The sequence below is a fragment of the Thermobia domestica genome, chromosome 2 (genome assembly GCF_964235325.1).
Source record: "Thermobia domestica chromosome 2, izTheDome1.hap1.1, whole genome shotgun sequence".
Classification (NCBI taxonomy): domain Eukaryota; kingdom Metazoa; phylum Arthropoda; class Insecta; order Zygentoma; family Lepismatidae; genus Thermobia; species Thermobia domestica.
The window spans coordinates 54,756,769-54,773,571 of NC_137455.1; the positions used below are offsets into that span (position 1 = coordinate 54,756,769).

Here is a 16,803-nt window from a genome sequence, read left to right on the forward strand (position 1 = left end):
AATTTTTAAGTCTTTGCAAATAGAAGTCTTTTGTCTTCTGCTGTAACCACCCATCTGTAGTATCAGTTGCCGCTTGAACACTCTGAAAACGGTTCCTTTGAAATGTTTTTTTGAGATGTATGAAGAAATGATAATCGTATGGAGCTAGGTCAGGCGAATAAGGGGGATGAGGCAACACTTGAAAGCTTAAGGTGGTCAGTGTGTCCTGGGTTTCAGATGCCGTGTGTGAGGAGGCATTATCATGCAAAAGTAGAACATCTTCGGAGAGCTTACCATGACGTTTGCTCTTGATGTTTTCGCGCAACTTCCTCAAGAGACCACAGTAGTATGCTGCATTAATGGTTGTACCTACTGGAAGAGAGTCCACCAGTAGAACTCCGTCCTTACCCCAAAAGATTGTTGCCATTTGTTTCTGTGCAGTTCTCTGCACACGGCACTTCTTTGGCCTGGGAGAAGAACTGTGCCTCCATTCCTTAGACTGTTCTTTAGTCTCGAGATCATTACGATAGATCACGTCTCATCACCAGTAACGAGTTTCTCCTACAATCTCACTTCTTGCAAAATGTTCCAAAACTGTCCGCAAAGTTCTCACTCTTTCCTGCTTTTGTTCCTTCGTCAGAAGTTTGGGGATCCACTTTGCTATAACCTTCCTTCTATCCAGATCATTATGAATAATGGTACCAACTCTTTCACATGATATGCCCAAATATGTAGCAAATCCTTTTAGCTGATATTCGACGATCTTCCATTATGTTCTGGATGGCTTGCAATTTTTGGGAACAGACACAGAAAACAGGTCTGCCGCTGGGTTTCGCACTTTCAGCATCAAAATGGCCAGTTCTGAAGTTTGCCCCCTCCCCACAAAGTTTGTTTCATTTCATCGCAGATCTGCGTCGCACCTTTTCCTTGGAGGAAGAGAAATTTCAATACGGTCCTATGCTCCTCTGGACTGAAGCTTGCTGGAGTTTCAGCCGTGTCCAGTTCTGAAATTAATTAAAAAAAAAAAAAAAAAAAAAAAAACCGGGTGTCAATAACATAGAACATTGCATTCTGCAACATAGTATATACAGATCCAACCCTATATACCCTGCTAATTTCAGCTTCCTAGCTCACTTTTTTCTTGGTAAAGCTCAATATTTATCAGCACCCCCTCGTAATTTTGGGAAGAAGCTGTGAAATGAGAAGCTAATTTAATTATAATGAGTTAATGCTAATTATTTTTCGGATCTCTCGAAAGTTAACAATATTATTATCGATTTAATTTTTTCTCTACTTTATGCATAGGATGTAGTAACATTACGATGTTCAATATTACTCCAGTGCATTATAGGGGCCGCGGTGGCTCAGTGATAGAGCGTTCACTTCTGGTGCTAGGGGTCTCGGGTTCAAACCCTGCTCCCGCCAAGTGAACTTTGTGGTGGACAAACACAGTGTGCGTGGGTTTTCTCGGGGTTCTCCCGTTTCCTCCCACCTTCTTCATTCCACCATGTCATTCATTACTCATCATCACCGTCTCCTTTAGCCTAACCGGCATAACCGTGGGACGTAAAACTCAAAAATTTTCATTTCATTTTTCCAGTGCTTCATGTAAGGATAGATGTAAAATACTGTATTAGGTTTTTATTATCACATAGTTTACATATCGGGATCCAGTTAAATTAACACAACCATAGTAGCAAGTTACGACGAGGATCAAAAGTTTCGGCCTCGAAATGCTTATGTTTATGAAAAATAAAACTGAATTTTAATTCCGTCCTTTCTCTCTCTTTTTCACACATACATTAATTTAAATGTTAATATTAAAAAGGACGGCCTTGCTTATTTCATAAATGAAGGTTGTAATTACTTCAAAACTTACCAGTGAGAAACGTAGGATCCCACTTCCCAGGGGAAAAGTAAAATGGAAAGATTTTTTTTTTTTTTTTTTTTTTTTTTTAACATACTCGTGTTCGTTTTCCCTGTATTACAATCTACCAGTTCTTCTATTCAACCTTGATTTTGTTTCATGTTAGAATTTTGAAAATTTTCTTCTTTTATTTACTACGTATTAGGAAGTGTAGCATTTCGCAAACAGAAAATCTAAGTTTGAAAATAGTCACTTACATGCACAATGCTTATATAATTATTTTTATTGGACATCATTTATACCCAAAAGAAAGAAAGAAAGAAAAACCTTCCATATTATAGCACCTTTTTTCTGTACATTTTAAATATACGCTGTGACCTACTTCTCTCCATTTCCTTTCTCATTGTTATTGCTAATGATTCCGTATAAATTGACCTTGCAAGCTGTATCTGGAAATTAGTTCAATAAGATAACAACCATTGCAAGAAGGAAGAAGCAAACCATTACATGTATTATTTCAAAATGTGAAGTAATGAGCGTGGCCCCCAGTAGGAGCAAAGAGTATTCGGTATTGGCTTAACAATGTGAGCCAGTTCCGCATCCATCTGCATCAAAGATTATAGAAAGGCACAAATAAAACCCAACGAAACGAATCGTCCAAGAGCCCTTAAGGAATAGTGGCCTGAAAGCTTTACATTTGAAATGTTCATTGTCACATGTAATTATATAGGCAAGCATATAATACTTGAGCGCATATTGGGATGCATAATAAACAAAAAGAAATTAATCTTTGTTTTACGTCCGACGGTTATGTTATGTAGGAGACGGTCATGATGAGAATGAAATGAATCATGGAATAAAGTGGGAGAACCCCGAGAAAATCCACGCATACGGTGTTTGTCTACCATAAAGCCCACTTCGAGCGAGCTGGTATCAACCTCACGCACCAGAGGTTAATGCTCTACCACTAAGCCCCGCTTAACAAATAAAAGTTTGGTAGTATATGAAGGATGTTTGCAGAATTCTGATTTCAATTTTTAATTTTATTTTCCGTCTGCACTATATTGTAGTTTCTAAACATATCTTCCCCTTAAATGCATGCTTCTTCCATTTCGTAACTAAATTTTTCAAGGCAACTTCAAGAAACCTTTCCGGACACCATTTTATTAACTGGCCTACTGACTTCCTTAAGTTCTGAAACTGCACATAACTTACAAGGGTGTTAGAGGTTTCTTCAATTCTCAGTAGCTAGAAGCTATATTGAAATACATGGTTGACCCGTAGAAGTAGTCCCTAGTACAGTTCCTTTTAAAACTTCCTTCGCTCGGCGAGCAGTATGTGTTATTACATTATGTTGCAGCAATGGTCTGTTAAGGAACTTTCAAATTACCATTCAGTGTGTAGTGTTACGTCAGACTACGGTAACTTTCAAAATTATGGGTTTTAAAGAAATAACATTAAAGGCTAGGACAGGACAGAAATTGAGAATTTCATTTTAAATCACTGTTGTCCTAGAATTAATTCCAACTCTATTTGTTCCCGCAATTTTTAAATCTAAAACAGAGTAACAATATTACTTCTGTCATCTCTAGTTATTGGTTACCATGCTGTGTAACAACGCATGAGAGCTGACATTCGTTAAAAACTATAGAAGCAGGTAAAAATAACTGAATTATCCGTAATTTTTACAACTAACTGTTTTCTGTATAGGATGCCTCTACAGTAATGGTTCCCAACCAGTGTTGCGCAGTCCCATAAGGTATATCAAGCAATTTTAGAATTTATTTATTTATTTATGACTTATTTTACGTGGCGAAGTTAAGGCTCTGCAGCCTTCTCCGAGCACTTAACCATGAAGCACTTATATATTATAAAATTGAAAGTGGCTATGTTTGTGACTCTTAATCTCTTGAACCACCCGACTGATCTCGATCAAATTTTTGACGTACCGTAGCAGTTCTGGCTTGGGAGTTTTTTTTTTTTTTTTTTTTTTTTTTTAGCTATTCATTTTGACGGTAGAACTTAAGGGAAGGGGAAGAGGGGAAATTGTAAAAATAAATAAAACTTAATAACTCTTGAACCAAACAACCAATCTCGATCAAATTTTCAACGTAGATGACGTTCGACCTGGAATGGATTTTACCATTTCACTTTAACGCAACAACGTAAGGGAGGGGAGGGAGGAGGACATATACAAAAATCAATAAATATAAAAATAAAAGTGACCATGTTCGTGAGTTAATAACTCTTCAACCACACGATCGATCTGAATCAAATTTTCAGCATAAATGAAGTTCTACCTGGGAAGTTTATTTCATTTTGATTGTAGAACTTAGGGGAGGGGAGGAGGGTAAATATATGAAATGAATAGAACTTAATAACTCTTGAACCCGCGACCGATCTCGATCAAATTTTCAACATAGATAAGGTTCGGACCTGGGATGTTTTCATTTTATGTTGACGGCACAATGTAGGATAGGGGAAGGGGGACATGTAATAATAGTAATAATAATAATAATAAATAAATAAATAAATAAAAGTGACTGTCTTTGTGACTTCATCACGCTTAAACAACCGAACCGATCTTAATCAAATTATCAACATAGATGAGGGTTGGTTTTTATCATATCCCTTTGACGGTAGAACTTAGGGGAGGGGAGAGATATATAAAAATAAATAAAACAATAACTCTTGAATCACCCGATCGATCTCGATCAAATTTTCAACATAGATAAGATTCGGGCCTGGGATTTTGTTTATCTATTCACTTTGACGATAGAGCTTAGGGAAGGGGGAGTTTAAAAATAAAACAACTCTTGAACCAACGATTAATCTCGATGAAATTTTTAACATAGATGAGGATCGGGCCTAAGATGTTTTATCATTTCACTTTGACGGTAGAACTTAGGGGATGGGAGGGGAAGATATATAAAAATAAATAAAACAATAACTCAAACCACCGGACCGATCTCGATCAAATTTTCAACGTAGATTAAGTTCTAATCTGAGATGGTTTTCGTCATATCACTTTGACGGTGAAACTTAAGGAAGGGGGAGAGACATTTAAAAATGAGGGGAAATGACCGATATTAGTGTCGAATGTGTTGTTTTTTGGGTCTCTGAGATGAATAATAATACTTACGATGCCGTGCTGCGCAACATGGGGAGGGGAGAGGAATATATAAAAATCACCGAAAATGAGCAATATGAAAGAGCGCTTTAGTAATAGTAAAAAGAGACTGACTAACAGAACATATTACTATTTTTTTTCTTAATTTAACCAGCGAAGCGGTAATTGATGCTAGTAATTACTAAAAATCAATTCTGAGACAGACTGGACCAATCAGCACCTACAGTCGAGCGCTAGCAAGAGTGCTGTGTGCTACATAGAGTTGACTTACAAGTATTTTATTACTAGCTCAAATACCCGTTCTTCGAACGGGAAGAATTGGTTTAAGAGAAATACTTGAATCCCCTTCCCACTTAGAATATTTATTTCAATTAAAGTGTAATAATAAAAATACAGCAGATAGAAATACTCTATTTTTGGCATAAATATTGATACACCCTAGAGCCACAGAATACGTGTTAAATCAAATTGATATGATTAAAAAAAAACAGCTTCAAGTGGGTACTAACTTTCTTTCAAAAGTAATTTCAAACGGGGTCAGATGTTTTCCCGATCCTGAAAACTATTAATTCGACACAAATGTCATTTTGAAATTTTATTTTTCATCTCCTCCACCCAACCTTCTGCAATTGGGGATGAACTTAAAAGGCATTAGGAGCGTCACTATTCGTTTCAGTGACTCCGAAAACTATGAATTCAACACTAATATCGGTCTTTTTCAATTATTTTTACATGTTACAATTTTACCGCCCCCGCCAGGGTGCCAATGGAGACTGTAATGGAACTTAAATGGCATCTGGAGTTTCATTTGTTATCCAAGTGACTCCGAAAATTATGGATTCGACACGAATAGTGGTCCTTTATTTTTGTCTGCCCCTCTCAGTTCGCTTCGAGTGCTCAGGGAGTCTTGCCCCCACTGGAGGCTGAACTTGCACATTAAACGGCATCACATCTGCCACATACTAACTTAGCGACGCTGAAAACTAATGATTCGACAATGACAGTCGTTTCTGATATCTTTACATTTCACCATTGCACCCCACCCGGTGCCAATGAGGGCTTAAATCGTATTTAAACGCCATCGGGGTGTCACTATTTCTCCAAGCCAAGGGCGCCGATTTCTCTGAGAATTGGGGGGGCCCATTCAGATGCAGAAAGCATATATGAGAATTTTAAGACAAATTTGCTTAAGGGGGCCCACATGAGCTTTGGGGGGGCGAGTCCCCTCGGGCCCCAGGATCGGCGGCCTTGCTCTAAGCAATCCTGCAAACTGTGGATTCGGTACATCGGTTTTATCCCCCCTCCCCTTCCCCTAGAAGTGTTAGGGGTCTCTCTCCAACTGGGATCTGACCTTGGAATTAAAGGACGTCAAAACTGTCACCAATCGATTTAGGAATCTCGGAAACTATGGGTTCGACACTAATATCGGTCATTTTCAATTATTTATATGTTACCGTCTTTCTCTCAAGAGTAGTCCTACTAAGGGAGGCTGAATTTGGATTTAAACTGCATCAGAAGTATCACTTAATCTCAGCGACTTTGGAAACCAAGCAAATTCGACACTAATATCGGTCGTTTACGATTATTTTTATATATGACCCCCTCGTACTCCCATAGGAGTGCTAGGTCTTACCCTCACTGGGGGATGAAATTGGGATTAAAGGGAATCGATACTGTCACTAATCAGCTCATGGACCCCCAAAACTACAGATTCAACACTAATATCGGTCATTTTTGATCATTTTATGTCTCTCCCTCCCACTCACCCCTACGTGAGCTAGGGGGTCTTAGTTCGAGAGGAATAAAGTTAAAAGTATAACCAATACATGTGGTACTGAAATAATTTCTACCACTTCCGACTGTAATGGAGGAATCAAGTCGGAGATGAGTAGACCTACTATCCATGCAATACCAATTATTTTCCATATAAAATACTTCTCGCTATCTATTAACTCTACCATTTTCTTAACTATAGCGGCTAGTGTTGAAACCGGAAATTGTAGGTTTCCACCGCTTCCGGTTTGAATAGTGATAAAGATTGAGATCAGAGATAAAGATCGGTCGAAAGACTTATTCTTTGAATGCTGAAACCATTTCTTAAAGCCATTTCGCGTTATCTCTTGTGGTCTTTGCTTTATGAAGATCAATATTGAAACCGGAAGTTGTAGTGTATTTCCATTTCCGGTTTTAATTTAGAGATAAGAGTAGAGGAGGAACTTGTTCTTGGGATGTCGAATAGATTGCAGAAAAAAACTTCTTGTTATCTATTACTGTTTTTACTCTTATCAATCAACTTTTAAGACCATTTGTACTGTACCATCTGTGTTTTAAATAGAGGGTTAATAATGGAGATGGAATCTGTTTTTGGGACGCTCTGAATAGATGCAAAAAAAAAAAAAAAAAGTTGTCGTTATTTTGTGACCTTTTTGCTCTGACCTATTGATATACTAGACTGACATAGCCGTTCTATATGGCTTCCAATACTTATGCATTTATAGTTTGGAAGTCTCAAAATAATAATAACTTTGGCTCCGCTACTAAATGGAAAAGAATCATCATGATAAAGTTGATTTCACGTACTTAAATAACTGCCGCGTAATTGAGAGTAATTGCTCATAATTTTAAAGACAAAATTTTCCTACGGTTATAACGATATTGTGTGTTTTACATATAATCTTAAAAATCATTTCTTATATTTACGGGCAATATGTGCTATTGAAATAGGCACAAGCTAGTTAGAAGAAGAAGAAAATATGAAAAGAAGTAAAAATTAATTTCTTTCTGATATTATTATTGATATTTTGTTAAAATGGTAATCTGACAATATGTGTTATTGGTCGTCATAGAAACGAAAAACAAGATATATCAGAAGATCCAATAATCAACAAGTATGATATTTAAAAGGTTTAAATGTTTAATTCATTACGCATTATAATAAAAGGTAATATCAAGATGGTGTGTTCAAGTGAATTTCAGAAAAAGGTAGTAGACTAGATTGTATAAATTCGAACTGTGGGCTAAAGTATAACCCTGAATATACTAAATATATTGGCGTTACACTGTAGCCCTATGGCTTCCAGCTGTTTTTCTTTCTTTTATTAATGACACGTTTTATTGATCTCTCACGTTATCGTGACACATTTGTTTGAATTTCTTAATAATAATAATAATAATAATAATAATAATAATAATAATAATAATAATAATGTTTCTATGAAGTAGTGACTATAACACTGAGCACTGTTGCTGACGCTCGAGCTCTTTCAAAATTGATTTATTAACTAATTATTACGAATAACTAATTAACTAATTATTAATTTACTTGTATTAAATGCTTCATGATTTTTAAATTCTAAAATTGCTCAACAGAACCTTTGGGATTGCGCGATACTAATGGCGAATCACTACTGTAGCCTGAGAAAAAAAAAAAGTTTTAACATTTCCTCTAAGCCAACAACTATAGATGCTAGTATATTAGTTATCTTTTTTAAAAAAAATAAAAGAAAAAGAAATTGTTTACCAGTTAGAAAAACTGATTCTTCCTCGGAAACTTCTGCACTTACTGATAACTGTACTTGACATAATGATGTAAAACCAGTACATTATTTAGTCAGTGCTTCCGTGAAATTAACAGGAAGAACAAGTCTTGTAATCTTAAAATAGCTTTTGTTTCAATTTGTAATATAATTTATTTTATGTTTAGAACATTTTAACACAGTTTCTAGATAGTTTAATTCGTACAGGAGGGAGGGGAATGTAATTTCCAGACATTGAAAAATATGATATAATTAAAGTTTGTGGAGATGTCCGCTCTTTGAAAGTTAGTCAAAAAATGAGAGAAGTGTTGTCTCATGGCATTTCTTCCCCTTGGAAAGATATTCATATTCATAAAGTCGCGCAGGTTCACTTTGTAGGCCATAGGAGTTCTCAAACCACTTCTATCCATTTTATTGTAAATTCTCTTGACTTATGTCCCACTAAAGCAACGCTACTAGTGTTAAACTATCTAGGGCGTTTTGATATCCAATAACCCCCTGCGTCCTTCTTGATAGGACTTGGATGAAAAGTATTTGGTTTGATTGATTAGAATTTTCAGTACCAAGCCTATATCAGACAGGGACCTACTGTTTAAAGTGGAATCCGAATAGTGTTGTCTACGAGATAATTTCCCATAGAAACGTAATTTTCAAAATTAGAAAGTAATTTCACTTCACCTTTTTTGAAATGTGAAAGTCTCAAATCTACTTTCATGGGCTACACTATATTCGAACCACTATTCATATCTAAAAATATTGTACAGAAGTAAAAATTATACCCTTTTTAAAATACAAATTGTAAAAATTGCTAAACAATTTTATTGTCTCATTCTTCACTCCTTCTGCTCCGCTTCTGTTTAATTGCATTTTAAAGAATACTTTACACCTCTTAGAAGTCCCAATCCTTTTTTGTGTATGTGTTCAGAAAGTCCTTGCAAGAGAGATCGAAATTCACATCCACTTGGAGTTTCGCTTTGTTAGTTCACAGTAACTTTGATTCGTGATATCATTATATCACAATCGATCGAATCTGCGACATGATCAACCAATATAAAGAACTAGAGATGCCCTTCCCTATGTCGCAGTGTTGATTCGAGCGTGCTCTCGATTGTAGCGTTCGATTCGAGATATCCTCTCCCAAGATGGTGTATGCCGCAAGTTTCAGTCAGCGTATAAGTAATGGATGGGAACATGCGTATAAATACTGATGGGGTCCCCCCCCCCCCCCAGTTGGGAGCTCTCTAATTTGTAATACGAAACCATAGGCAATGCTGTATGTGAGAAGTACGTAAACTTCACAATAACCCACAATAAACTTCATAATAAATTACCGTAGATTTTGAACAATACCAAATGCTACAACCCTTTACGTTATACGCTCTATGCTTTATGACATTAAATCGGAAATTATTACTTTTAAAGGTAAATCGTAGCGCCTGTGATTTTTAACTAACAATTCAATTTGGTAGAACCATCTGCTAAAGTGAACGTGAACCCATTTACAAATATAGGCTTTTTTTTTTATTGTACAGAATATCAATAAATAACGTGCGACTTGTATGAGAGATGGGCCTATTATTCCTGTTGACAGCGTGTGAGGATTATTTTATGCAGTAATTGCTCTCATTAACAATTTTTAGCGTAGGCAAAGTAGGCCTACTCCCTCCACAACCAAACAGTTGCCTTGCCAAGGTGTCACAGAACACTTGTACGTTACATAATTTTGGCAAAATTTCCAACAACTCATAAACATATAGTTCAATAAATGAGCTAGGTAGTAGCCTTTAAGAGCCTTTTGAAGTGAAAATATAATGCATATGCCTTTTATTCACCCAATGTTATTACAAGTACACAACCACATTATACTGTATTATTGACTGTTACGGGGTAAAAGAAGAAAGAAAATGATTTACCTTTGACATATTATGAAATTCCAAAGAACGTTGATTTTTTTCGTCGTACATTTTTTTTTTCTAGGAGCACAGACAATCAACAATATGTCATAAATTATTATGGAGCCTTACGTGAAAAACATATCTTTATCCTCTTCCAATATGGCAAATCGAATCGATATATGCGAGTTCGATACCGTCAAAGATCTCGCGTTAGGGCATCTCTAGTTCTTTATCTCAATGTGATCAAGATAGCATTGACAGACTAAAGCTAATATGCTAAAACTAATTAATTAAACATACGATTGAGGTGCTGGTTAGATAGGAGTTTAAAAAGTGACCTGTTACATTTTGTCTCTGAATACCAAGCTTAAATTACATCGTTGGTTAGCATTCTTAAGTGTGAGAAATTACTTCCTCTGATTATTTTTTTTTTCGCATTAACTTACATAAAACAAATTAAAATTGTCCAGGAGTATTATTTTTACTTATTTATTTAAAAAACACTGGAGAAATAGTCTTATGTGGAAAATAAACACGTATAGTGTAAAACATGCCAGAAAACTTACGGGAAAATGTAGAATCTGGCAACTATACTGCCAGCCATCATGTCTCACAATCTGCTGTCTGGCAATAGTTTCTGCGAAAGACTCCTAATCAGGGGTAAAATTGGACCTGAAAAGGTAGGGGGACAGATGACGTCATGCCGTTCCCCGTGCCTATCTTTGCCTATTCTCAATTTTTAGGAAGTGGAGGGACGCCATAGATATTTTTTGGAAGTGGAGTAACGGCGTCCTCCCACGTTCCCCCTCACTTTTTCCCTGCTCCCGAACCCAAATTTGAGACCAAAAAAATATATACAACTGTCAATTGACACAGTGGTAGTTTCAGCTATGAAAATAAATATTAGGTGGTGACAAATAAGGTGGAACATCAGTAATATTCCAAATACAAGTTGCAGCAGCTCTTAAAAAATCAAAATCGATTTCTGTTAACATATCTTTTTTTCCGTTATAGGGCATTGTTTCTCTAAACATGGAAAATATTTGGTCTAGGAATTAATTCGTGCGGGTGGACAAGAGATGGCGCAACGAACGGAGCGTCCCACAGTTCCGTGTATCCACACATGTGTTGCAAACCCCTGTCATCGCGTATCATTCGTAGTATAGGGCAGTGGATTAAAGCGTCAACAACACCAGTTTGTAGTTAAGTGAACATGGCGCAATTTGTGCCTGATAAAGTGTTTTTGCGGGGTGTCCTGCTGCATTACTTTAACATGCAGAAAAGTGCGACTGAAAGTCATCGTATTTTGGTGGAAGTGTATGGTGACCATGCTCTAGCTGAGCGAACGTGTCAGAAGTGGTTTGCACGGTTTAGAAGTGGTGATTTCGGCTTGGCAGACCAAGAGCGAGCTGGACAGCCAAAAAAATTTCAAGACGAAGAATTGACAGCATTGCTCGAGCTGGATTCGTGTCAAACGCAGGAACAACTTGCAGCAGCATTAGGCGTTGATCAAACAACAGTCTCCAAACGCTTGAAAGCCATGGGAATGATTCAAAAGATGTCACATTGGGTTCCACATGAATTGAAAGACAGAGACGTTGAAAGACGAAAAACCATTTGCGAATTGCTGCTTCAACGACAGAGCAGAAAGGGGTTTCTGCATCGAATTATTACGGGTGATGAGAAGTGGATCCATTACGAGAACCCTAAACGAAAAAAGGCCTGGGTGAAACTAGGTGAACCAGGTCCATCACAACCAAAACGAGATATTCACTGTGCAAAGGTTATGCTGTGCATATGGTGGGATATGAAAGGTGTGGTGTACTATGAGCTGCTGCAACCGGGTGAAACTATGAATGGAGAACGTTATCGACGACAATTAATGCGTTTGAAGCAAGCTCTGGCCAGAACACGATCAGAATGGGAGAACAGACATGATAAACTTATTGTTCAACATGATAACGCTCGCCCACACGTCGCAAAACCGGTCAAAACCTATTTAGAAAATGTCGGATGGGAAGTTTTACCCCACCCGCCGTATTCACCAGACGTTTCTCCTTCGGACTACTACTTGTTCGATTGCATGAACAACGATTTGATTGGACGGCGGTTTACTTCTTTAGAAGATATCGAAACATGGGTCTCTGACTGGATCGCTTCCAAGGATGAGGACTTCTTTCGCCACGGAATCCGTACATTGCCTGACAGATGGGCGAAAGTGGTGGCTAGCGATGGACAATATTTTTCTTAAGGTATTTATGTATTTTGTGTTTGTACTACAGCTTCAATGTGTGCGTACCAACCGCACGAATTAATTCCTAGACCAAATAGCATATTTTCTGCTCTCATATTTATCGAACATGTCGGATGCCCCGGGGCGGCAACTTTTTCCAGGGCTTGAAATTTTCTCGGGCAAGTATTTTTCATACTCCAATTTTGAAAATTACAGAAATTTGGCGGCAAACATTGACATTGTTAACGGCTCGTAGGAGCAAAAATGTTAAATACACCCCTGTTTCTAGTACTTTAGATTAGGTTATTTATTAGATTAGAACTAAACTGTAGCAACAGAGCTTTTTCTCATAAGAATTAAAGTAAACTGAAGTGTATGTTTTCATATAATACACGATATAGTATATTCCTATTGAAAATTGTTAGGCGTATGTTGCCTTACAAGAAAGAGGTCTTTCAATTAACAAATATTATATTATCTAAAATGACCGTAGAATATTCCAAAGTCTACTCATGTATTTGGGGAAGGACTACCATAATTACGTGCTTGATTTTCACAGCATCTTCGGATATGTTGTGGCACACTCTTAGAGAAACACTAGAACACAACAGGATAATTAGTACGAGCTTGGCAATATAATGGAAGAAATCCATAGAAACGTAGCTCTGGCTTACAGGCTTTGGAGAAGGAACACTTTTATCAAATTTAGGAACAATGCAAGAAATATAATAGATTAACGCTTGAAAAGGAAAACAGCGAGATCTAAAGAAATGAATATAAAAGAAATCCGAGACAATGGGAGCCCGCATGAGAGGGAGAATGCCAATGTACATAACTAGTAAAATTTACATTAAGTTTTAAAAACATTCTTTAATGACGGAACATAGGATGGGAGTATTTGAAATTCTGTAGCTATACACAACTTTCCATATGAAGTCACGTATTAGTAGAAAACAAAACATTTGCTTGTGTCCGGATATGATGTCACATTAGAAGTGCATGACTTACGTTGATGTTGCGCGTGAATATGATGTTTGATTTTTTTTTTTTTTTTTTAATTACTACTCAGATGAAACAACGACATGAAGAAATTTTGTTTGCAAAAGGTTTATTTGGAGACCCAAAATTAAAGTAATGCTTCAAGCGATCGATTTTCTTCTCCAATAAGCGCGAAAGATCCAGGTTTGATTCCCGGCAGCTCATGTGGTTCGGATTCCACGTTAAGCTCTAGGTCCTGCTGCACGGGACGCTAAATTCTAACCTATCCACTTATTCTCCACCAGGTCCGCAACCAGGAAGGGGCTAGAGCCGGTGCTACTCACTTAATTATCTTCTTCCTCCTCATTATTATTATTATTATTATTATTATTATTATTAAATAATAATAATAATAATAATAATAATAATAATAATAATAATAATAATAATAATATTTATTTTAGTGACATGAACAGCCAGATAGCAAAAATACAGCACTTAGTCATAAAAGTAAGGGTTATAACACACATCTTATATTCTTTTTAATATTAACAATACATTTGGTTAGACGATAGGTCATTGTCTATCTTATAATTTATACATAATTTTATGATTTGTATCTTGTCTGGATAAACATAATTACTTCATTATTCATTAAAATAGTTAGTCAATTTTCTTCAAATTGTCCTTAAAACAAGGATACCGTCAAACATACAGATATACTAATAAAATCTATACGTTTGTTCAATAAATACAATTATCCCGATAATATATTAAAAGAACTTGTCAGTTTTCTTAAGATTATAGAATTTTAATTCATGGGAACCATTTCTGATGCTTTTCTAAGATTATATGTTGGTACCCTTATACCTATATTATGTAGGCAGTATTCGCTGCTATATCTATTATCTAGAATTTTCTGAATAAAGTTTTTCTCTATCATTTTTCTTCTTACATGTAATTCTTGCAACTCCCAGTATTCGTTCCAGTAATCATAACTATGAGAGTAATATTTTTTTTCTTATTTCTACACAATAGCCTAATGAAACATTTTTGAACCGATTCAATTTTGCTACATAATGTTGTGGATATATTATTCCATATAATTGCACCAAATTCTAATCTGGGTCTTACAAGTACCTTAAATAGACAGACATATACTACCAGGTGTGTTAGTTGAAATTGGCCGTTTTTTTCGAGAAAGAAAACACTTAATATTCAGGGAACCTCACAATTTCTTTATTCAAAATAATGACCATTGGATTCTACACACTTTGCCCATCTTTTAGGCAAATCATGGATACCATCCCAAAAAAAACTTTTTCTCTTTCGAGCCAAACCATTCGACAAGCCAATTTTCGACGTCTTAAAATTAGCGAAGCGCTGTTCTGCAAGTGAGTGTCCCATCGAGGCGAAAAAGTGATAGTCCGACGGGGCGAGGTCTGGAGAGTACGGCGGGTGCGGTAATATTTCCCAATTAAGTTTAATGTGTCCTGCACCAGTTTAGCGGCATGAGACGGCGCGTTGTCATGTTGCATGATAACCTTGCCATGTCTTCGGGCCCATTCCGGCCGTTTTTCGATCAATGCATGATTCAAATTAATAATTTGTTGTCTGTAGCGATCCGTATTCATTGCTTCACCAGGTCTTAATAACTCGTAGTACACCACACCACACTGGTCCCACCAAACACAGGACATTGTCTTACGGCCAAAGCGATTTGGCCTTGCCGTCGATGGGCCGGCTTCACCAGGTGCAAGCCATGATTTTTTTCGCTTCGGGTTCTCAAAATAAATCCATTTTTCGTCCCCCGTGACAATTCGATGGGAAAATGATTTCCTTTCGAACCGTTGAAGCAGGATTTCACACACGGTTTTTCGTTTTTCCATTTGTCTATCCGTCAGTTGGTGTGGCACCCATTTTCCATACTTCTGGATCTTTCCCATGGCTTTTAAACTTTGGGAAATTGCTCCTCGAGTCATATTTAGTGTTTGTGCTAATGTTGCTTGCGATTGGGTTGGGCCTTCATCTAATAACGCCTGCAATTCCTCGTCTTTGAACTTTTTCGCTGCACCGGGATGTTCCTTTTCTGTCAAATCGAAATCTCCACTTTTAAGTTGACGAAACCATGTCTCGCATGTTTTAATCACTGGAGCATGTTCACCGTAGGTTTTTACCAGCAACCGATGAGCTTCAGCTGCTTTTTTCTTTTGATGAAATAAGAACAGCAATGCATGCCGCAAATGCGATTTATTTGGAACGAAACTCGCCATATTCACTGAGGTAAACAACTCGGACGCTATTCTGTTGGCCGCATGTGACTTGTGTATTTTGGAAGGTTAATGTTTACAGAAACAAATGACGTACATGCCGCATCATAGAAATGTATACATATTGATAGAGATATCTAATGGTAAAACCGGCAAACTTCAACTAACACACCTGGTATGTGTTTGCATTTTTAAACTCAGGCCACTGTCTAAATACAAACCCTATAGTCTTTCGTGTTCTATGTACTATGTCATTAATATGATAGTTGAATTTTATATTCATGTCAAATGCTATGCCTAAATCTTTAATCTTTTCAACTTGCTGCAGATATTCCATCTATGACATATTTGCTAACATAGTATTGCGTCTTATTGGTATATGAAATAAACTTAGTTTTATTACAGTTTATTTTCAGTAGATTATTTTTACACCATATACTAATACTATCCAAGTCTTTTTGAAGTAAGTAGTTATCGTATTCGTTATTCACTATTCTAAATAACTTCAAATCATCAGCATATAATAATATATTTGAGAATTTAACCTTTTCCGACAGGTCATTAATAAATAATGAAAAAAGAAGTGGTCCTAAAGGAGATCCCTGAGGTATACCATTCTTTGTACAGCCAATACTGGAAGTTACATGACCAATTTTCACTCTATATTCTCTGTTTGATAAATAACTTTGGAACCATCGAATATACTGAGAAGATAGACCAACATTGGATGATAATAATAATAATAATAATAATAATAATAATAATAATAATAATAATAATAATGTAGAAAATTTCTAAATTGACTCAAAACTAGATGTGAAATTCTTAGAATTTTATTTACGAGCATAAATTCAATTTAGTGTACACGGCTCTTGCTAGACGCACCAAATATCACAACATAAATATGTAATTGAA

At 36.4% G+C, this 16,803-nt stretch overlaps 1 protein-coding gene across 2 annotated transcripts in view; it reads left to right on the forward strand.

The window, feature by feature from the left end:
• LOC145672314 (peroxiredoxin-6-like) overlaps window positions 1-16,803 on the forward strand; it is a 44,919-nt gene that overhangs the window by 9,709 nt on the left and 18,407 nt on the right. The window lies entirely within an intron of this gene.